This window comes from Simochromis diagramma, unplaced genomic scaffold (genome assembly GCF_900408965.1).
Source record: "Simochromis diagramma unplaced genomic scaffold, fSimDia1.1 OVJJ01000145.1, whole genome shotgun sequence".
Taxonomy (NCBI): Eukaryota; Metazoa; Chordata; class Actinopteri; order Cichliformes; family Cichlidae; genus Simochromis; species Simochromis diagramma.
Window position 1 is genome coordinate 34,718 of NW_024387058.1, and position 21,719 is coordinate 56,436.

At 42.3% G+C, this 21,719-nt stretch overlaps 1 long non-coding RNA gene across 1 annotated transcript; it reads left to right on the forward strand.

The window, feature by feature from the left end:
* Nucleotides 1-8,581: 8,581 nt before the first annotated feature.
* On the forward strand, nt 8,582-20,752 carry LOC120742061. Its single transcript, XR_005697746.1, has 4 exons — nt 8,582-8,592; nt 13,088-13,091; nt 18,383-18,390; nt 20,156-20,752. It is a non-coding gene; the product is annotated as an uncharacterized LOC120742061 (long non-coding RNA).
* Nucleotides 20,753-21,719: the final 967 nt, after the last annotated feature.

The window sequence follows — 21,719 nt, forward strand, 5'->3', positions numbered from 1 at the left end:
CGTCATAATGACTATAAAGCTTTCTGTCTTTGTGCAAACGAGGAAGAAGTCCGGCTCTTCCCACACTGTAATGTGTGTTTTAATAAAATGATCTGTGCTGACCCAAACTATATCCCAGTCGTAGTCTCTTCCTCAAAATCCGAACCATGACAGTCCTCACTCATAATCCCACACCTCTGCCGTCGCAGCCATGCCACAGACGTTTATCACTATCCCTACTAATGAAGGTTATCTTGCTTCAGGATACATGTCATTCATAATACCTGCCATTTTAAAGTGACACACCTGCTTATCTGTATCTTTTTCTTGTTTCTCCTCCAATTCTTTTCTCTTTTGTTCCTAAACTGAGCACCTGATGGCCTCGACTTTTTCTTGTCCATCTTCCATTAGTGTTAATTTTGCACTCCAGTATCAATACCCATCCCCCCACCTAGGAATCACCACAAAAAAACCTAATAGATATATACCTTAGGGCAAAGATTCGGTTTGTATAGGTTACTTTTTTCTGGTATTTTGCAAAACCCAGGAAAAAATAATTAATACATAATGGGCTTGGACTTACAACATTATGTATGAAATGTATTTGGAAGAAGCCCGCCCCGCTCCCCTTTCAACAGTTTCTGTGTGAGACTTCAGCACAGAAGCAGCAGCAAGCAGGCGCATCATGGACCCGTATATGTATCCGTATATATGTATAATACACATACTAGTCTATATCATATTGTCTAGTGTTTTTGTGTTTTTTGGTTTGTTTTTATTTTGTTTTATTTTGCAGGCTGGTTATTAGATGCCCATTATGCCGCCCCACCACAATGCCATCCTGGGCAACGGCCCATATCGCCCATATTAAAAACCGCCACTGAATTGACTCATGTAATCTTGGTGGCTGTTTATGTTCCTCCCTCTGCCAACCCCACAGCTACATGTGGCACTGTCCACTCCACCATAGCCCAGTTACAGACTCAGCCCTCGAGTGCCTTCATTGCAAACTCAGGGGACTTCTACCATGTCACCTTGGAGAATACACTACCAGTGTTCACACAATATGTGGTTTGTCCCACCAGGGGGAGAGAAGTTTAGATCTACTGTATGCTAATATCAAGGATGCATACAGTTTGTCTGTGAAGATTCTTAGTCATCCAGGTCATCGTGGTCTTATCAGCTTGGAAAGAAAAGCGTCTGGACTTTAAGTTTCTTCATTTCTAAGATCAAATGGTGGAGAGTCCCAGATTTAAGCCCTGTGGGATTGTCCCCCAAGAGGGACATGGACAACTAATCACATTAGACAAGGTGTGAAATTGGGTGTAGGTGACAATCAGAAAAGTTTTCAGATGAACCAAGCCCTACCCTATCATGTGATTTCCTGAGGTCAAAAGGCCCAGGATGTGAGTGGGTGTTAAAGCATCTGGGAAGGAATCTCAAAACTGGATTATAGATGGCAGACAGTTGGTGCTGTAAACCACCAGCTCTGTTCAAAGATGGTCGTTCACAGTGGACATAGATGGCTTCTTTCACTCCTCTTTCAAACCATCAGTCTCCTCTGTCCAAAATGTGAACATGGGCGTATTTGAAAGAGGACACATCAGATACCACCTCTATTGTCAAGTTTTTCGGACAACATTGTTAACGTGGGCCTGATCTCTGACCCACATAGCAAAATTGGTATGGCCGGATCTGACCCACACAATGTGGTTACACACGGCTCACATACCACAGAGAAAGGCGGCCCTTTGGTGGCCCAGATGAGGTTTGCCAGATGTGGCCCACACATGGGCCAGCACAAGGCCAGTTGCAGACACACCAGTGGTCCTGTGCTGGCCTACCTCTTTCAAACTATGCATCCTACACTGGTGCTGAGCGAGAGCAGAAATTAAGGCAAAGGGTAGCTATCCTGCGGGGTCAGCAACAGTATTTTTTTCGTGCTCAAAAGGTGCAGGAAAAGGCTACAATAGCCAGCTATGAGGTCGCCCAACTCATCGCAAGACATGGTAAGCCTTTTTCAGATGGAGACCTCATAAAACACGGCCTTGTTTAAGTCACCGAAATAATGTGCCCGGAAAAAGTGCAGGACTTCAACAACGTCAGCATGTCCAGAAATACAGTTGTGCGACGCATTGAAGAGTTGTCAGCCAACATTAAACTGCAACTGTCTGATAAAGCTTGTGCTTTTGATTTTTACTCCATTGCACGCGATGAGAGCACCGATGCCACAGACACCGCACAGCTGCTATTTTTTTGCGGGGAGTGGACGAGAGCATGAGCACTTTTGGTGAGTAAAAAATTTATTCCACAGTACTTTAAAACAAGTATACAAAGAGGAAAGGAGGGCATCAAAGACAGATGAATGCTCTGACAGAGGAGTAACTACCATCATTTGACAAATGATGACATCAAAGCAATTCAAAAAGAGGCAGGAGCCTACAAGATCAATGAATGGATGGAGAAAGGAACAAAAAAGAATAGTGGACTCTGGAAATCACATGATGGGAGGTCAAGTTGCCCCAACAAAATGTTGTCAACTATTGTTAAAACAACCACATGGTCCTTTGCATGAGAGCAGAAAACAGACTTAGAAGAACATGCAAGGCCTGTAAGTGACACCCACACATGGAAGAGATGGTGGAAAACTGTGCGGGATTGCAACACCTGCAAAGAACACAATCCAAATCAGTTGCATCAGTGTTCAAAGAGGGAAGTTTCCAACACTGGAGGCTCCTTTTAAGGACATTAAAATGGATTCTAAAGACATGAGGAGCTGACCAAAGGACAACAAAAGAACATGGAAATCATCTTATGATGATGGAAGATTCACCAAATAAGAAGCAGCACCCTGCCAAGAGAAGATGAACCCCAGTCATAAAATGGCTGAGAAATGCACTGATTCCAAGATCTGAAGTACCCAGAACCATCAGATCAGCAAAAATCTGGTAGAAGTGGAGAAAACCTTTGAGATCACTGGAACATTTCACCATTCAGCATTGCAGGACATTGTAGAAAGAGCTAATTAAATTTTAAAGGGGAAAATATCCAAAACCCAAACAATATTTGTGTATAACAAAGGGTATGGTAGATTTGTCATGTCCAAAATGGAGTTACGTAATAAGAAAAACCGATCCACGTGGCTGAGGATTTTCCCCTTAAAAATAGTAAATCATTAAAAGTAGAATATAGTCAGCAGGGGCATATGTTAGGATGTGGTGCTGCAAAAAGAACAAAAGAAAATATAACCTTTTGCATTTAACTAATTATAGTGTACCATTACACTCATTGGATAAATATGAGATTAAATATACGCAAATTTTTTATGAATCACATGGCTGATAACTGTTCTGTCCTGAGCTTTTGTTTCCTACAGCACCCAACTTGACCACAACAACAATGGTTCACAACAGAGGGTAGGTAATTGCACATGTTGGACAGTGGAATCTCACGAAAAGTGGGAAAGGTACACCCCGATGGGGGTGACAACACCATAAATGTTACTTATCGTCAAATCCTCTTTCTTTTTTTTGACACCAAGGGCAGTGTTGTTAGAAACTGTTAAATTTCCTGCCCAGTAACTGGTCAGGTACTTGCACAATTATCCACTTGGGACTGCCAGTAACAGTTATAGGTCCTAGGCAAAATACAGCAGTCCAGAAAATTGAAATAGATTGTCCACATTAGACAATTTTAATCTTACACAAAATTCACCAACATTTATAGACCGAGAAGAGTTCCAGATAAATATAATTTGGCAAACCCCATAGAAATGCTGTGATACTGCTGGGCATCAGGTCACAGACTAGCAGCATTTAGTTATTCAGCATAATATTTAATCCTTATTATCTGCTCCTCTCACCTCTGTTTACATCTGACAACAAGAACATTTAGCCAACAGTTTATTAACTTTGGAGAAATTATAAACAGACATTAGCACGGTCAGCTATGCTGTCCTTTAGTGCTGGAGCAGGAGGAACACCAGTAAATCTGAAATCTCTTTTTCTCTCTAAAACTAAGTGAAAGCAGACTGAGTCAAAGACAGAAAAGTTATTTAAACACCAAATATTCACCAGCTTTACTTCCTGATACAGGATTCACAGAGGATGTTGCACTTCCTCCGCTTCTTCCCATGAAATTGTTCACACTGCAACTCTCTGCTGTCTGAACCAGGTCTGTGTAGAAACAGAGAAAATCCACTGCTTCTTCTCTGTTATCAGTCCTCTGTGTCTGCCGGCTGCGTCACATTAAACACTTCACACCATGAAAGAGTCTGAAGTTCCAGATGACAGGTCAAAGGTCAGCTGTCACACTGTATGTAACAATTCACTTTTCAAGAGTAGATAGCATGACTGTGGGCGCCTCTGCAGCCATAAACAGTTTAAAGATTAAACACTAAACCATAAAACAGGCTTAAGCTGCAGCTCACAGGTCAAAGGTCAGCCCTACACCCAGTTATGAAATTGAATAAATCATTAATAATGGACTGCATTTATATAGCGCTTTACAATTCCACTATTCATTCACTCTCACATTCACACACTGGTGGAGGCAAACCACAGTTGTAGCCACAGCTGCCCTGGGGCAGACTGACAGAAGCGAGGCTGCCATTTTGTGCCACCGGCCCCTCTGGCCAACACCAGTAGACAGCAGGTGAAGTGTCTTGCCCAAGGACACAACGACTAGGACAGACAGAACTGGGGATCAGAACCGGCAACCTTCCGGTTACAAGATGAGCTTCCCAATCCCCTGAGCCACTGTCATCATCTTTTCCCTTTGGCACATTGTCCTTGGGGTGTTTTGACTGAGGTATACTATGTTTCAAATGTTGTAAATAACCAAAGTGCTGAACTGGGAGGGATTTGGTTGTATTATTTGTTTGGTTGTTGGTTCTATATTTCCATGTAGATAAATGAAGACACATTCATTACCTTTCCAAAATGACAGTAAGGTACAGCACATCTATGCTTTTCTGCCTCTTCCCGAGAAAACCCCAGTGATTTTCCCTTGGTCTGAAATCTCGCCTGATCTTTGTGATATTGCGAGTCATCTGCCTTTAAGGCAACTAAGCACTGTTACTAGATTGTATCACATCATCTCAACAAGAACTAAGAAGTGTTAAGTTGTTAAATTTCATGCAGATCGTATATGATTTAATTATGTTCATGTTAGAAATATTTTTTTTCAAACATGTTTGACTCTTGTAAATGTAATAAGTATCCAAATGTATTTTTTAAATGGAATGTTTAAGAAGAACAAAAAGAGTGTCTCTATATTGAAATACTTTCTGATTAATCTTCAGTTCATCGTCTGATTAACCTGACGTTCATACAGGGAGTGCAGAATTATTAGGCAAGTTGTATTTTTGAGGAATAATGTTATTATTGAACAACAACCATGTTCTCAATGAACCCAAAAAACCCATTAATATCAAAGCTGAATGTTTTTGGAAGTAGTTTTTAGTTTGTTTTTAGTTTTAGCTATTTTAGGGGGATATCTGTGTGTGCAGGGGACTATTACTGTGCATAATTATTAGGCAACTTAACAAAAAACAAATATATACCCATTTCAATTATTTATTTTTAACAGTGAAACCAATATAACATCTCCACATTCACAAATATACATTTCCGACATTCAAAAACAAAACAAAAACAAATCAGCGACCAATATAGCCACCTTTCTTTGCAAGGACACTCAAAAGCCTGCCATCCATGGATTCTGTCAGTGTTTTGATCTGTTCACCATCAACATTGCGTGCAGCAGCAACCACAGCCTCCCAGACACTGTTCAGAGAGGTGTACTGTTTTCCCTCCTTGTAAATCTCACATTTGATGATGGACCACAGGTTCTCAATGGGGTTCAGATCAGGTGAACAAGGAGGCCATGTCATTAGTTTTTCTTCTTTTATACCCTTTCTTGCCAGCCACGCTGTGGAGTACTTGGACGCGTGTGATGGAGCATTGTCCTGCATGAAAATCATGTTTTTCTTGAAGGATGCAGACTTCTTCCTGTACCACTGCTTGAAGAAGGTGTCTTCCAGAAACTGGCAGTAGGACTGGGAGTTGAGCTTGACTCCATCCTCAACCCGAAAAGGCCCCACAAGCTCATCTTTGATGATACCAGCCCAAACCAGTACTCCACCTCCACCTTGCTGGCGTCTGAGTCGGACTGGAGCTCTCTGCCCTTTACCAATCCAGCCACGGGCCCATCCATCGGACCCATCAAGACTCACTCTCATTTCATCAGTCCATAAAACCTTAGAAAAATCAGTCTTGAGATATTTCTTGGCCCAGTCTTGACGTTTCAGCTTGTGTGTCTTGTTCAGTGGTGGTCGTCTTTCAGCCTTTCTTACCTTGGCCATGTCTCTGAGTATTGCACACCTTGTGCTTTTGGGCACTCCAGTGATGTTGCAGCTCTGAAATATGGCCAAACTGGTGGCAAGTGGCATCTTGGCAGCTGCACGCTTGACTTTTCTCAGTTCATGGGCAGTTATTTTGCGCCTTTTGCGACCCTGTTGACTATTTTGAATGAAATGCTTGATTGTTCGATGATCACGCTTCAGAAGCTTTACAATTTTGAGACTGCTGCATCCCTCTGCAAGATATCTCACTATTTTTGACTTTTCTGAGCCTGTCAAGTCCTTCTTTTGACCCATTTTGCCAAAGGAAAGGACGTTGCCTAATAATTATGCACACCTGATATAGGGTGTTGATGTCATTAGACCACACCCCTTCTCATTACAGAGATGCACATCACCTAATATGCTTAATTGGTAGTAGGCTTTCGAGCCTATACAGCTTGGAGTAAGACAACATGCATGGAGAGGTTGATGTGGACAAAATACTCATTTGCTTAATAATTCTGCACTCCCTGTATTTCTGAGTGGGAACTAATGGTTCCTATATCATTTCTGTACTCTCTGTATTCAAGTGCAACATCTGGGCTTCAGTTTCCATTTGATAACTGTGTTTTAAGTATTAAAAAAAAACCTGATCGCAGTGATATTATAATAATTTCTGATAAATCCAATGGTATTCATTTATCTGTGCTTAGAGAATTAAAGGCACAAAGCTCTCTTCATCAGCAGCTTGTTCTTTAAACTCCATTTATAGCTCAAATATATTTCAGATTTCTGAATTCTGCTTTCAATATGACTTTAATTTGATCAATAATTGACCTGCAGCAGGTTTCTGCTCTGACTCTGCCACACCTAATAAACCTGAGAACAAATAATGTGATAGAGGTAAAAAGCTGCTGGATTTACTGACGAGGCTCAGAGTCAGTTTGTGACTGAAAGCTGTGGACAGGAGGATTTTTGTGGCCTTATATGTAAGAGTTTCACTTTCAGGAAGAGAAGATTTAAATGAGTCTCACAAATGTGAACTACAAAGTCTGTGACACACAATTTAGTGCAAACTGCATGAAATCTGACCCTGAAGAAATCCAGTCTTCTGCCTGTTGTGGTTGTGACAGCTGCTAGTAAGTGAGTTTGTTTTTAGAAGGTGGAGATGTTCTCAGAACGAGTGCGTAATTGGCTCTTTGTGTAGACACTAAAAGCTGTGTGCCAGAACTCTCTGCTCTGAAACTGTTCACTCAAATCAAATCAAATCACTTTTATTGTCACATCACATGTGCAGGTACACTGGTACAGTACATGTGAGTGAAATTCTTGTGTGCGAGCTTCACAAGCAACAGAGGTGTGCAAAGTACAATAACATACTGTAAGAACAAGCAAATATAAGAATGGCTGCAACAAGAAAAGATTTTTAGAATATCAACAAATTAAATCCATAGTAAAAAAGAAATTTAACCTCAGTCAAGTTGAATTACAAACACCACCAAGTGCGGCACATTTCCTTACTCTTAAATCCCCCAAATTATTACCTAAAATATACAGAACACTTTCTAAATTAGATGAATCAATATCCCTTCCTATTGCAAAGTGGGAAGCAGATTTATCAGTCAGCTTAGACCAAAACTTCTGGTCTCAGGTATGCTTAAAAACCTTTAAATTGATTAAAAATCCCAGTCTGCAATTAATACAATACAAAATACTACATAGAGTGCACTATACAGGTCATCGGATGGTCAAGATGGGCTTTACATCTTCCAACAACTGCTCACACTGTCAAGGCAATACACCAGACAATTACATTCACGCTCTTTGGTTCTGTCCACCAGTGCAGAAGTTTTGGCGCGAGATATGTGAAGACTTATCAAAGTGTTTGAAATGTAACATTCCAACTTCCCCCTTAGTGTGTTTGTTGGGCAGCTTGGATAATGTCACTTCAGAAAAGAATATAGCCCATATGGTTTTCACTGCCCTATGCATAGCCAAGAAAACTGTCCTCATGAACTGGAAAAATAAAAACAATCTTAATTCTAACCAATATAGAAATTATCTATTAGATTACATTCGTCTTGATACAGCCTCTGCCACCACATCAGATCAATTGCTCTGGGCTCCTTTGATCAGCTCCATCACCTAGTGGGGGTGGGGGGTCATAGTTTGGTCCCGCCTTCACTGTTGTGATTGGTGTGGGGGTAGGGACAAGCTTAGGGCGTCGGGGGGTTCCCCGGAGGCATCTTCCTTGGGGGGCTCAACCCGGGGTAGCGGTCATGTCCGGTTGGGGGCTCTTTTGGCTCTCGGGTGACTGTTTCCTCGTGGCTGTGTGCAGCGGGGCTAGGGGAGGGTCTGTGCTGACGGACGTGGATTACTGACCTGGTAGCCTGGCTGCCCCTGGGTGGGTCTGGGATGGGCGTGGGGTTCTGGGGGCGCTCAGTCTCTGGGCTGGGGCCCTGGCCGGGCCTCGGGGGCTTGGGTCCTGGTTGGTGTGTTGCCGGGGTTGTGGGCGGGTGGGTGCATGGGGGCCCATCCCTGGCGCAGGGTGCCACCGGTGCGTCGAGCCACCTGGGGGGCTCTTCAACTGGTGGAGGAGATTGTCACACCTTGCAGGAGCTTTCCTCTCCTCAGGAACTCTCTGCAGGAGGGGGAGATACAGGAGAGGTGGAGGAAGATCTCAGCCTGGGCGTCCATTGTCTCATGTAGTCTGGAAGATGAGTGGATAGTGGGGTGGGTGCAGTTTTCTCTGTGGTGGGGTTGGGTGGACTGTCCCAGGCTCTGTGGGGCCGGGGGGCGCTGCTGCACTGGGCCCCGGTCTGGATGGGCCTGGGCCCCCTTTCCCTGGCGGGTCGCGGAGTATGGGAGTGCCTACTGGGGTCAGCGGGGGAGCTGGCCCCAGGGAGGGGTCACCTGCCCCTCCCTTCCTTCCCTCCCCATCTCCAGCTGCCTCCCTCTTCCCGCTCCACCACAACCACCCACACATGCTGGGCCTTGGAATAGGGGCATGTCACCAGGGTGCAGAGGAGGCTACCCCCCGCTTTGTCCCCTTCTGGCTGCCTCTGCCTCAATTTTATCCCACAACTTAGACATTCACATTACTCACACTCTCATTACACATACATATAGGATCTTGGGGGTGGGCAAGTCGTTGCCCACCTCTCAATTTTAAATACACGTAGACATTGAGGGCTAGCAGGAGGGACTATGCGCTTACCTGCTGCTCTCTGGCAGGTAGCTCCATGCCCTCCTGGGTTTTAATTGCGCCTTAGAACACACATGCATCAACACTACAATGAGCGGGTAGAGGGAGGTTTGGAGTCTTCTCTCACCCCCATTCTCTGCGACCTGCTGGAGTGGGGGGGCTAGGAGGAGTTGGCCGTCCGACTGCGGTCTGGGGTGTGGGGCCTCCCTGCTGCTACGGAGTCGGGGCGGTCTGCCTCTCCCCACCGCAGGGAAAAGGGTAACACCACCTGGGTCTGGGTGCAGTTCCCCCCTCCAAGGGCAAGGGTACCTAGACCCGGTTCGTAGAGTACGCTTGGGGAGTGTGATCGTGTGTACAGCGTCTCTTTATGTCTGTCTCCACATTGGTTGAGTGTGGAGTAAGTGCATATGAGAGCATGAGGGTGGGAATGGATGTTTGTGTCTGTGTGTTCCTGTATGTCTGTGTCTATATGTCAGGTTGGGTATCAGACGCCACCTCTCTGGGGACATCTCAGGCCCTCCAAGGTTTGGAGGCCTATCTCCACCCACCACCACTTCCCCTGCCAGTGGCGGACTCCCTCAGGTATCGGTGCGTTGGTGATTCTTTGTGTCTGGGGGTCGGCGTCCGGGTACACACCGGCTCACTCCTTGGCGGCCGCTTATCGGGGCTTGGAGCCTGGGGCTCGCTCGGGCCACTTCGGAGGTGGGGTGCCCCCGGCATCTCGGCCTGGGGCTCGGTCACTCAGGCATGGCTGGCTGTCGGCGGAGCTCACGGGCACGTCACTGCAACCCCCCCTGGCTTCTGCTCCGCGGCTGCTGAGTGAGCCCTCATCTGGGACTCTCCTCAGCTCTTACTGGGACAGTGGCGCGGCTGCCCCTCTGTTGGTCTTGGTCTCTTGTGTTCTGGGGGCCTCTGGATGTCTGGAGTTTTGATCTCCTCCATACCTGCTTCATACCCTGGAGGACAGGGCTGTGGCTCCCCCACACCCTCTAGCAGATCGTTACATGGAGAAACCTTTGGAATGCAAGCATGCTGATCCACACAGGTATGCACACAGGTGTACACACGGGTATTCACAGACGCGGACTACAGCTTTCTTGGCTGCTGCCTCAAAGCACACTGTGCGCTGTCTATCTTGCGTGCTGCACAATATCGTTTATTATTTAGTATCTACTGATATCTACTGCTAGCTAGTTTATTGTGATGGTGCTGTTTTTTTTATTATGTTGCTCTTTGTTGTTTGCTTTCTCTTCTGTTTTTTTTCTCCATACAGGTGACCCAGGTGTTTTGTTTGTTTGTTTGTTTTTTTGTTTTGTTTTTTTCTTTCTTCCCCCCCTTCTCACCGTCTCTTCTCCCCTTTGGTTTTCTCTCTCTCCCTCTCTTTCTTTCATTCTTTCTCCCTGTCCTTTCCCCCAGTCATGTCTGTCCCGTTTGTAGCAACTGAAAATAAAATAAATTCATAATTATAATAAAGGTCAATCAAATGGACCAATATGGCAAGGCCATGATGACCCACTTGGTAAAATAAATCCGCTTGGCATCTATCTTGGCCTTAAGACAACAATTCTGATAGCTAAAGATCCAAACGGGACAAAAATAAATAAATAAAAAAATAAAAAAAATAAGAATGGCTAAATCTGAGAATGAATAAATATATGTACAATATAAGAGTGTATGCATATTACTGAATGTCTATACTAAATATGTATGTCTACGTGTGTGTATATATGTGTGTGTGTGTGTGTGCGTGTGTGTGTATATATATTTTACAAATTAAATAGAGTAAAAATAAAATAAATTTATAAATATACAGAGGTTGGTAGTTGGATATTGTGCAAAACAAGTTGCATTTATATACAGTATGGAGTGCATAAGGTTGAAGTTCCAGTAGTGAAGGTGAAGTGTCTATGAAGTGTTCAGCAGTCTGATGGCCTGGTGGAAAAAGCTGTCTCTCAGTCTGCTGGTACAGGACCAGATACTGCAGAACCTCCTTCCTGATGGAAGTAGTCTGAACAGTTTACGGCTGGGGTGACTGGAGTCCTTGATGATCCTCCTCGCTTTCCTCAGGCACCGCTTCCTGTAGATGTCCTGGAGGGAGGGAAGCTCACCTCCAATTATCTGTTCAGAGCACCGCACTACTCTCTGGAGAGCTTTGCGGTTGTATTACCAGCTGTTGCCATACCAGGTGGTGATGCATCCAGTGAGGATGCTCTCAATGGCACCGTGTTAGAAGGTCCTGAGGATGCGGGGGCTCATGCCGAATCTTTTCAGTCTCCTGAGAAAGAAGAGGCGCTGTTGCGCCTTCTTCACTGTTTTGTTTGTGTGTACTGACCACGTAAGATCCTCAGTCAGATGTACACCAAGGAACCGGAAGCTGCTCACTCTCTCCACAGCAGCACCGTTGATGGTGATGGGGGTGTGTACTTCTCTACACCTCCAGAAGTCCACTATCAACTCCATTGTCTTTGTGACGTTGAGGGTGAGATGGTTGTCTTGACACCAGTGGGTCAGGGCGCTGACCTCCTCCCTGTAGGCCGTCTCATCACCGTTGGTGATAAGACCCACCACTGTAGTGTCGTCCGCAAACTTTACAATGATGTTGGAGTTTCTAGTGGCCGTGCAGTCGTAGGTGTAGAGTGAGTACAGCAGAGGGCTCAGTACACACTCCTGTGGAGCACCAGTGTTCAGTGTGATGGGGGATGAGGTGATGCTGCCCAGTCTGACCACTTGGCGTCTGTCAGACAGGAAGCTAAGGATCCAGCTGCAGAGGGAGCTGCTCAGTCCTAGATCCTGCAGTTTCCTGTCCAGCTTCAAGGGAACGATGGTACTCTCAGTCCTCACACTGAGAGTTTAGAGGCCAGCTGAACTTCTTCTTCCTCCATAACACTGTTTTCAAGAAACAGAGCAGAAATGAGCTGAGCTTCTTTTTCTCAGCAGTGCGCACACAGAGAGCCACTTCTCTCTGCTTAATCTGAACAAATCAAAGTGAAATGTATGTGAAAACAAAGCTCCTGGTGAAAGTGTGTAAGATTAATGCATCAATGTTTCGCTGTGAGAATACAAAATGAAGAAAAATGATGTGAAGCAAGCAGGAGGCAGATTTTCACAATAACAGCACTTTGTTTTTAATTAATGTCAAACTGCAATAAACAACTCTGTGTTGTCTCTGTCTCAGTGCAGATTCAGGCATTACTCAAATAATAAAGCCTTTTTATTACTATTGTAATTTTCATTAGTCTCCAGCTTGATGAATAGAAACATAATTACGAAAGTTTTCATCATTTCAGGCTGAAAATCAACATTAATCTGGTTCTAATCAAATAATCGCAGTTAATGGTTGTCATTAAAATCCTCACACAGACTTAAAAAGCCGACATTAACATTAAAACTAGAAAGCAAAAATTTCAGAAGAAATTTTAAGTGTGCCTATGCCGCTGCTAATCAGTGTAGTTTGCCATTCCTATGGCTATAGGGAGCAAAACTCAGCAGAGCAGCCATTCTCCACCATGAACTATGGTAAAAACAAACACCGCTCGCGCCTCACAGATGACAGCTTACAGTTTTGTGTAAAGATGAGGTGACTTTGTACAGCCCCGATTTGCAGACGCAGTGCGCAGAGGTTCATGAGCAGAAGTCCCATTGTACCACGGCAGACCCGACGATGTTTGCATGAACACACTTTGTAGCATTACTTTATTGACCACTTTTCACACATGGTTGGTGTACCTACACAGCCGGCTGTAGCTTTTCAACTCACAGCCCGACACATACCAAAAAAAACAGCCGAGAGAGCACAGACTTTACGTCTTACAGGCGTGATTGCAGATGCCGCTCAGGTGGGTCCACCTCCCCTGCAGCGGCAATGCAGACCACGCCCTGCCACACACATCAAACATGTAAAATAAATATTTATGCACTTTTGCATTCACTTTTTTTTTTTTTGTTATTTTTACACAGTGTTCTGAATGATTAAAAATGGTGTACAGCCAATCTTGTTTATTGTTATACAAACTTTGGTTGTAAGATTCAGATAACTATTTAATAAAAGCTAAATATTTTATATGAGAGTAAGAAAAAAAAAGTATATCTTTGTTCCCCCCTTTCCCTGTTAATGCCCTACCTGGCCCCCTGGCAAAAGCTTTGCTAGATCCGACCCTGCACAGTTACCAGCTTTCAGCTACACAGAAAAGGAGCTTGGTGTTATTTGTCTCTCAGAAACCGTTCATAACTTCCCTTCAACTCTGGAGCTGTGGCTCAAGCAAACATCAGCTGATACTAGAAATTAATATCAAATAATTTCTAACAGCAGCTGATCAAGCTTAAACGTACTGCTGTTGTTTAGCGCGACATCCGCCGGCTTCCCGTTCTGGCGCAAAGTGGGCGATAAACAAACACAAGAGAAAAGCCGATCAGCTGATCATTTATCAGCTTCATGATTGAAGTAGCAACAGGCGAGAGACGCGAAGAGAATGAGAGGAGAAGAGTCCGCTGTGCAGCATAATGACAGAATAAATCCAGCTTTGTGTCTTTTTTTCATTCTAGCTGAAGTACGGGACGAACTGTGTTCCTTTTCAGCTCAATACGAAACGGGTAGTATTTTCTCTGAATGCGGGACGATTCCGTTTGTACGGGATGGTTGGAAACTCTACTAACTAACCTTATAAATAAAATAAAGTTCAACATCAGTAACATAGCACGCACACAGATGTATAGAACCTCTGTCATGCTAGCTAGCACACAGTAGGAGTTATTGTAACTGATTGTAAAAAGTCAGCGCAACGAAAATAAACTACACCTAAACTTGGTTTATATCTGACCCAGATAGACTGCAGTCACAACTTTTTACCTGAAATTCAGTTCACCTGAAGCTCCGACCGGCGGCCGCCCGGGTCTGCTTCTCCTGCCTTCGGTTTCCCTGATCCACCGGGTGCCCTCTGTTGGAGCTCCGCGTTAGCCACCACCAAACAACTCAGTTATTTTTCCACATCGACCAGCATCTTGACAATCCACCACCTTTCACTGTTTATACTGTTACTAAAATGAATAAATGAATCATCGGCCCATATAAACGAAGAATAAGTCCAGCTGAGACACCGAGCCTTTGTGGGAGACCAGGAGGTGAAACGAGTGTGACCCGCTTCACTGTAAGCCAAGCCCGGGTGCTTTTCAACGAAGCGGCACTAGCCACGCTAGCTAGCCGGCTAGCAGCAACATCGTGAGAAAACTGTTGCTAATATGGGATGTTTTGACAAAACGAGCAGATATTTGACGTTTACACACCTACATTCTCGCCTGAAAATATCTTAAAAGTTTATTTTGTGACCTAGAAACACGAATAAGAGGAATATATTAAACTAAGTGTCAGCTGCCATTGTTTGACTCAGTAGAGGCGTGCTATGAATTGTGGGATATAGAGTGTTCCACCAAGCATACACCCTTGCGGTTACCGTAACTATTCAATGGTTCGCGCAACCTTAAAAATTCCTATGGCTCCTTAAAGCAGCGACGCTGTGCGCGCCGTTGATATTGTCATCATTACGGTAATGCAAATACGGGTAGACAGGCCGTAACCCTCCCGACATACCACTAGAGAGAGCCAACACACCACAAATGAAGTCTGTTTCTATGGGGCCAAAAGTTGAATCTTTCTCATGGGCCTAGAAATGGACCTAAATTTGCACTAAAATCTAAATATTTAAAAAACTATAAAAGTCATAAACACCAAAAGTCATAGCACACCATTCTAGATCCAGCCGCACAAAGTGATATAACATATGTGAACCTTGTCTGAAAACTGTGGGGCAAGTTACGTGCCGAAATTTAGGCGGAAGATGAAGAATAACTAGAAAAATTTGCATTTCCTGTGAAAATGCAGTGTTGATGCCTTAACGCTGAAGATGTCTGTTGAACAAAGCTGAAAAAATTGAAAGTTGAAAAAAAAAAAAAACCTGCCCTGAGCAGGATTCGAACCTGGCCCTCCTGGTCTAAGGGCAGCTATTTAGCTCACTGAGCCAAAGTCATTCTCACAAAGAAGAGGTGGAGAGATTGACAATTGTGCTGAAATGAGCAGAAGCTGCTGAGAATTGTGCTGATAAGAGGTGGAAAGGCTGAAAATGTTTCAGAAGAGGTGAATAAGCAGAATTTGGGCAGAAAAGAGGTGAAAACTCTGAAAATTTTGCTGAAAAGAGTTCAATCAGCAGAATTTCTTCTGAAAAGAGTTCAATCAACAGAATTTTGCTGAAAAGAGTTTTTTTTCTGAAAACAGCAGAAAAAACTGAAAATTTTGCTGAAAAGAGTTGAATGAGCAGAATTTCTGCTGAAAAGAGTTGAATGAGCAGAATCCTGCTGAAAAGAGGTTTTTGCTTGGTTCACGTTTACTAAGGCACTACCCAAAAGGTGCCACAAGAGGGCACTCCAACACAAGAGATGACATAGAAGCTGCTGAGAATTGTGCTGATAAGAGGTGGAAAGGCTGAAAATTTTACAGAAGAGGTGAATAAGCAGAATTTCTGCTGAAGAGTTCAATCAGCAGAATTTCTGCTGAAAAGAGTTCAATCAGCAGAATTTCTGATGAAAATAGTTAAATCAGCAGAATTTCTGCTGAAAAGAGTTCAATAACCAGAATTTCTTCTGAAGAGTTTAGTCAGCAGAATTTCTGCTGAAAAGAGTCTTTATCTGAAAACAGCAGAAAAAACTGAAAATTTTGCTGAAAAGAGTTCAATCAGCAGAATTTCTGCTGAAAAAGAGTTCAATCAGAAGAATTTCTGCTGAAAAGAGTTCAATCAGCAGAATTTCTGCTGAAAAGAGTTCAATGAGCAGAATTCTGCTGAAAAGAGTTCAGTCAGAAGAATTTCTGCTGAAAAGAGGTGAATGAACAGAATTCTCCTGAAAAGAGGTTTTTGCTTGGTTCACGTTTACTAAGGCACTACCCAAAAGGCGCCACAAGAGGGCACTCCAACACAAGAGATGACATAGAAGCTGCTGAGAATTGTGCTGATAAGAGGTGGAAAGACTGAAAATTTTACAGAAGAGGTGAATAAGCAGAATTTCTGCTGAAAAGAGTTCAATCAGCAGAATTTCTTCTGAAAAGAGTTCAATCAGCAGAATTCTGCTGAAAAGAGTTTTTTTCTGAAAACAGCAGAAAAAACTAAAAATTCTGCTTAAAAGAGTTGAATGAGCAGAATTTCTACTGAAAAGAGGTGAATGAGTAGAATTCTGCTGAAAAGAGGTTTTTACTTGGCTCACGTTTACTAAGGCACTACCCAAAAGGCGCCACAAGAGGGCACTTCAACACAAGAGATGACCTATTTACACTGATGCACTTAGTAAACAGTCAGCCCCCTAGTGACTTTGATTTGGCAGAAATACTATGACTAAGTAGTAATACTATAACATAACAGATTTCCTAAAAAAAACTATGAAATTGCAGTAATTCGATGATTTGGCAGAGATACTACATTAAAAAAAAATGTTGCACTGAGCAGGATTCGAACCTGGCCCTTCTGGTCTCAAGGCGGTTACTCATTTCACTGAGCCAAACTGATTCCCACAAAGAGGAGGTGGAGAGACTGACAATTGTGATGAGATGAGCAGAAGCGGCTGAGAATTGTGCTGATAAGAGGTGAAAAGGCTGAAAACTTTGCAGAAAAGAGGTGAATCAGCAGAATTTCTGCTGAAAAGAGTTCAATTAGCAGAATATCTGCTGAGTTCTATCAGCAGTATTTCTGCTCAAAAGAGTTTTTTCTGAAAACAGCTGAGATTTGTGCTAATAAGAGGTGAAAAGGCTGAAAATTTTGCTGAAAAGAGGTGAATCCGCAGAATTTCTGCTGAAAAGAGTTCAATCAGCAGAATTTCTGCTGAAAAGAGTTTTTTTCTGAAAACAGCAGAAAAAACTGAATATTTTGCTGAAAAGAGTTCAATCAGCAGAATTTCTTCTGAAAAGAGTTCAATGAGCAGAATTCTGTTGAAAATAGGTTTTTGTTGAAAACAGCTGAAAAAGCTGGTATTTGTGCTGAAAAGTGGTGAAAAGGCTGAAAATTGTGCTGAAAAGTGGTGAAAAAGCTGAAATTTGTGTTGAAAATAGTTTAAAAAGTTTAACTGTTAACTGAAAGAAATTTTGCCATAAGCGGGATTTGAACCCGGGCCTCCTAGTCTGAGAACGGATGCTCAACTCACTGAGCTAAAACACAGGTCAAGCCGGCAAGGAAAATCAGTGAGGCCACTGATAATATGGCAGAAATGGGCAAAAAATATTGCAAAAAAAAATTCAATATCTCAAAAGTATGGAAGTTATGAGCACCAAAAGTCATAGCACCCATTAGCAGAAAGAGCAGAACAGTTTAGAGTTTGAACGGAGAAAATCGGCTGAAAACTGAGGGAGTAGTTAAGCGCCGAAAAACGTACGGAAGCAACTTGAAGATGAAGAAAAGACTAGAAAAATTTGCATTTCCTGCGAAAATGCAGTGTGGATGCTTTAAAGCTGAAGCTGTATGCAAAAAGTAGCTGAAAAAGCTGAAAAGTTGCAGAAATTGTAAAAACTTTGCAGAAGCAAAATAACTTTGCTAAAATGGAATAACTTAGCAGAACTGTGTGCCCAGGAGATATTTTATTTTGTATTCTTATAATCAGGTATCATTGATTAATCATTTACCATTGTTGAATTAGTTGACAGAATAATCTTTGAATCACATCTATGTTACTCTGAGCAAATATTGATGCACACAGATGATCAGTACTTTAATCAGTCTATTGAGGTTCTGTATTATTCTTGTTATCTGTTTAAGTTGTTGCACCTAAGTGCAGTCACACCGCTCAGACCCACCAGTCCTGTTGGATTCAGGCCTGTCTGCATTCAGTTCTGCACGTACGCCGGCCTGTAACCACATGCACGCACTTGTATAAGACACTCACGTTCACATACACACTTAGTAATAATAGGAGGGTCGTCTGAGGACAGTTTTTCTGATACATACACTTTCACAAAATGCACAATGTAATACACACTTGTTTTTCTTTAAGAGTAGCAGTTGATGTCTATATTAGGACAATGTTTTGAGAGGAGGGCAATTGTTATCATTTCCAGTAAAGATCTAACTGTGATGTCATAATGGTAATATAAGAAGACGGGACGGTCCATTCGACGAAGGATTGTATTGCAAATTGTCTTTCCCACACTGACTGCGCAAAGTGTGTAATAAAGATCACTATCTTTGACACCTACCTCGGACTGAGCCTTGCTATCTTCTCTGACCCAAACCGAACCAACTTTAACAACTGCAATATCTTAGAGGAAACATAATACTTGGCAGAAATACAATAGCATAGCAGAACTTAGCAGAAATATTGTAACCTACCAGAAACATAACTTCTCAAAAATAGAAGAATTTAGGAGAAATAGTGTAAGATAACAGAAAGAATATATTTAGCCAAAAATACTTAAGCATTGAAGAAACAGTATGATTTAGAAAAATAGTACAACATAGCAGAGATACTGTGATTTACCAGAGACACTGTGATGAACTATGAATATTGTAATTTTAAACTAGAAAAATTTGCATTTCCTGCGAAAATGCAGTGTGGATGCTTTAAGCTGAAGCTGTCTGCAAAAACCAGCTGAAAAAGCTGAAAAGTTGCAGAAATTGTAAAAACTTTGCAGAAGCAAAAGAACTTTGCTAAAATGGAATAACTTAGCAGAACTGCAATATCTTAGAGGAAACATAATACTTGGCAGAAATACAATTATATAGCAGAAATGCTATATTTAGAAAGAAAAATATAATATAGTAGAAATAGTATGATTTAGCAGAAATACTGTATTTAGCACAAGTACCAAAAAGTAGCAGAAATACTATGATTTAGCAGAAATATTATGATTGAGCAGAAGTACTAAGATGTAGTAAAAGTATTTTGATTTAACAGAAATACAATTATGGAGGAGTAATACTTTAAAATGGGAGAAATATTGATACACACACACACACATACACAGAGCCTAAAGGGAAGAGTATTTGTGCCATGGAGTGTTAACAAGAATGTGAGGTCCATATTAGAAAAGCTGGTAAAATCATAAAAGTTTGCATAATTGTAATAAATGATGAATATGAATTACTGGTCTGTGACAGTGTATTAATTTGTAGGGAAAAAAACATGTTGACCAAGGTGGAATCGAACCCACGATCTTTGGCCTGCAGACCCGTGTCATTACCGACTGCGCCACTGGGAAAGAGAGCTTGGAAAAGCAGGGTGATGAGCAGTCAGAATTAGATCGCGGTGAGAGGCAAAAAACGCCGTTTTTTGCAGTTACAAAACGTTGTGTAACTCAAAAAGGTGGACTAGAAGCATAATTCTTGGACTGGGTGAATCAGCGGACTTTGGTATACTTTGACTGCAATTTTCATTGCTCTTTGTACAACCGTCGCTGAGATATGACGAGAGAGGAAACGGAAGACCTCAGATACGATTGGCTGGCTGGGAAGCCGTGCAGGCCCTGATCTGTATATTTGAATGTCTCAATCCTCACAGAGGATTGGCTGCCTGGGGACCTGGCAGTAATATATAGAAATTGTATGATTAAGCATAAATACTACATTTAGCACAAATACTATATTAAGCACAAATCCTATAAAAAGCAGTGTCATGGTTCGGATTTTGAGGAAGAGACTACGACTGGGATATAGTTTGGGTCAGCATAGATCATTTATTAAAACACACATTACAGTGTGGGAAGAGCTGGACTTCTTCTTCGTTTGCACAAAGACAGAAAGCTTTATAGTCATTATGACGTCAGAAGAATTCAGAAGCATTCCCCTATCTCCTTCTATGTCCTTCTATGGCTAAGAACAACAACATGTTCCAGATGTTTCCACTCATGCTTTCTGGGAACCTACCCAATAGTGTGTTCATGAGTGTGTATCTTGTGAGTGTATGTCCAACAGGGAGCATGTCCTGAGACGACATCCCTTTCCTTAATAAGTGTGTATGCGAACGTGCGTGTTTTACATAACTCTGTATGTGCATGTTTGTGTAAGCCTGCAAGTGACTGCAGGAGGCCCAACTGGAACATCTAGAATGGGTTTTATCCTACGTGCTCTGAAATAAACAATAAATGATACATGATAAACTGAAGATAAGTAATACAGACTAATGAAGTAATGATGAAATAATGACAGTGCCTGTAAATGATAACCAAGTAACAGTAAAATAACAGGTTTTCCTCGACAGCAGAAATAGTATATTAAGCACAAATCCTATTAAAAGCAGAAATAGTATATTAAGCACAAATCTTATAAAATAGTAGAAATAGTATGATTTAGCACAATAGTAATAAGTTAAACAGAAAAATTGGAAAAGCAAAATGGACAGCTGAAAAAATGCTGAACATGTTGAGGGTCCCTCAAATATACTTGTTAAATGAAAAAAATCAGCAAAAAAAAATATATAACAGCCACACAATCAGAAATATGTACACATAAGGAAACACACATGCACAGAGAGACACACACACAAGATCCAATTCAGTCAACCAGTCTAAATATATTGAATTTGAAGCTTAGAATGAGGTCATCCCATTAAAAGCCTTTCTCTCTCTCTCTCTCTCTCTGTGTCACACACACACACACACACACACACACACACACACACACACACATACACACAGGGAGAGAGAAGTAAGTTTCTAGGTCAGCCTGGGAGCTGCTGAATTTGAATCCACCAATCAGAGAGCCTGTGCACTTTTCCCCACCAAAACAGGTGCACGCAGCACAGAGAGACACAGGTTTTTTTCAGTCTATTTCTCTTAGTGACAACTCCCCTCAAACAAATGACCATAATTTCCTAACCGTAGGGGCTAGAACGTTGATTCTTACACCGTTTTGTTCAGAAGAGATGGGGGAATCTTCAAGTGTTGACAATTTATCATTAAAATATGAATTATTAAAGATATTTGACTTCTAATGCACCATAACTGAGTAGAGCAAAGCAAAAACTGCCTTGACTTGCCCTCAAACAACGCTTTCTAACTCTAAATCTATTTGGAGTATCAATATCATTCTTTCACCGTAAGAGACAGCAGGCTTTGGTGAACAATCATGGAAATTGTCAGGTCTCTGTGGAAATCCATTAAAAAGATATGACGAGAGAAAAAAGTGGTTCATTTCCAGAGTTTGAAATCTGAAGAAATCTGACCGAAGGACG